Source organism: Anopheles moucheti (genome assembly GCF_943734755.1).
Source record: "Anopheles moucheti chromosome X unlocalized genomic scaffold, idAnoMoucSN_F20_07 X_unloc_3, whole genome shotgun sequence".
NCBI lineage: Eukaryota > Metazoa > Arthropoda > Insecta > Diptera > Culicidae > Anopheles > Anopheles moucheti.
In genome coordinates this window covers 915001-917500 of record NW_026453537.1, presented here as the reverse complement: position 1 = coordinate 917500, position 2500 = coordinate 915001, and the positions used below count along the sequence as shown (strand labels likewise).

The 2500-nt window shown below is 55.3% G+C and overlaps 1 non-coding gene across 1 annotated transcript in view; it reads right to left on the bottom strand.

Annotated features, from left to right (window-relative positions):
- The window catches only part of LOC128308292 (5.8S ribosomal RNA), a 158-nt gene extending 101 nt beyond the window's left edge, over positions 1–57 (bottom strand). The window contains exon 1 of the ribosomal RNA XR_008288187.1: positions 1–57. This exon is cut by the window's left edge and continues 101 nt beyond it. This is a non-coding gene — a ribosomal RNA (5.8S ribosomal RNA).
- Between the last annotated feature and the right edge of the window lie 2443 nt (positions 58–2500).

The following is a 2500-nucleotide window of genomic DNA, read 5'->3' as shown; positions in this document are numbered from 1 at the left end:
CGCATTTAGCTGCGGTCTTCATCGATCCATGAGCCGAGTGATCCCCTGCCTAGGGTTTTGGTATGTTCAACTGTCTCCTATGTTTTCGTTATGCGCTAGGTGCATCTCTCACAACTTAAGTTCCCCGGACAGCGTAACCGTGCACCTCTCGGTTCCTTCGAAGCCGTCCAGGGTGGACAAGGATGACCATTGGTCTTCCTTCCCATTGATCGACGCGCGATGTGGGCGGCATCGGCGCGATCTTGCACAACTTTCGTTCTCTTGATTAGGTTCTCTCTCGCTCGAGGCCAGTGTTTAAATATGTTCTAGTGGGTCTTTACCTTCGCCCATGTGTCACACACTTTACGCGTTCGATGGCTGCCATTGGGAGTGTGCGCACAGGTACGAAGGCCACTGGCCTACGGTCGCGCACGCTCAATATCGTAGTATAGACACACCTCTCTCGCGGGTCTAATTGGCGTGCGCGGCCCCCAAAAGGTAACATAGCAGTTTGTTCTGCTGATACCGTGTTTCTCTATCTCTCTAACCAACTCACACAACAACATATATGTATTGATCGGTAATGATCCTTCCGCAGGTTCACCTACGGAAACCTTGTTACGACTTTTACTTCCTCTAAATCATCAAGTTCGGTCAACTTCGGCCATGCCAGCTGCAGCTCACGAAGGAACCGCGGAAGGTGTGCCTCCAGAGACCTCACTAAATAATCCATCGGTAGTAGCGACGGGCGGTGTGTACAAAGGGCAGGGACGTAATCAGCGCTAGCTAATGACTAGCACTTACTAGAAATTCCAGGTTCATGGGGACCGTTGCAGTCCCCAATCCCAACTAAATGAGCATTTGGGTGATTTCCCGTTCCTCTCGGAATGGGGGCGCCAATTGGCGAGAACACGCTGCTGCTCACATTGTAGCACGCGTGCAGCCCAGAACATCTAAGGGCATCACGGACCTGTTATCGCTCATTCTCACCTTGCTAAACACAAGTTGTCCCGCTAAGCAGGGCAAACGTGGCCGACGACCGCCCGTGAAGGGGCCGCCGGCCTTGACGTCAGGTGCGCCCGGAGGTGCACTGCTGACAGCGTTCTAGTTAGCTTGTTTGAGTCGCGTTCGTTATCGGAATTAACCAGACAAATCATTCCACGAACTAAGAACGGCCATGCACCACTACCCTTAAATTTGAGAAAGAGCTCTCAATCTGTCTTACCTCGATAAGTTCGGACCTGGTAAATTTTCCCGTGTTGAGTCAAATTAAGCCGCAAGCTCCACTTCGTTTTTTTTTTTTTTTTAACAAATGCAGGTTTTATTGTTCATAAACATTATGTTCTAACAAACAATAGCATAAACCCACGCTCTTGACGCACGACGTCGCCCGCCAGGGATTTGTCATGCGTCATTACGAACCCTTTCGGATGTCTCTTCCCTATTTCTTTATTAAATTGAATCGTATCTTAACCGCATATTAAAGGCGTACGCTTGCTTAGTCCGCGTGACTCACTCATTCTTTCCCCTCTCGGAGATCTCAAGAAGTCAACCCGACATCTATCGATCTGACCATTCCGCCTCGCTGGCGGCAGCCTCCTCCGCGGGTGTCCATCGTCGGCCTGCAGCCAAAGCACGACGGCGCCTTTCGTTTTCGCGTCTGTTCCGCCGAGACCTTATCAGGTCCGCCTCCGTAGGCGCGGTCCGACGGCGGCGCGTCGTCGAGGGTCCCTCAGCCTGGACCCGAGCTCGCCATGCGCGCTGCATGAATAGACGCCGCTCATGGCGAATTCTAACCGTTTCAGGGGAAGGTGGTCCCCCTCTGCTACGCCTAGGTATGGGAGGAGGAGCTAGGCCCGCTCGCTCCGCCTCTACTGCCGTCCGCAGTATCTCGTCATCTCGGGCGGCCAGTGCTGCTGCGACGTCCGCAGCCAGTCGCACTCGCGCCCGATCCTCCGCTCTGCCGCGAAGCCGTCGGTTGCGGGCAGATCGCTGACGCGCTGCTCGCGACTCGTTCACGCGCCGCGTGATGTCTTCGATGATGACGTCGTCCATCTCCTCACCGAAGAGTGCGGCCACACTTTCGAGGACCACTTCCTCGTCCTCGGCGAAAGCCGCTTCCGTTCGACCATTGGTGAGCGCTTCCTCATCGCGCCACAGCTGTTGAAGCACTGTGGTGATGGTCTTTGCTGCTTTCTGAATGCGGTCCCACCACTCCGCACTCTCCAGCAGCTTCTCTGCGATGTTGTTAAGCTGGACCGACTCGGGTGTCCCCCAGCCCAGCAGCTCACGTCGGATCTCCTCAAACACGGGGCACTCGAACAAGACGTGGGCCACCGACTCGACCGACCCCACGCACCGTGGACACTCCGGAGACGAAGCGAAGCCGCAGACGTGCAGGTACTCCCGGAAGAATCCGTGTCCGGAGAGCACCTGCGAAAGGTGGAAGTCCACCTTCCCGTGCTTTCGTCCCGTCCACCGGTGCAGGTCGGGAATCATCCCGTGCGCCCACGTCAAGTAG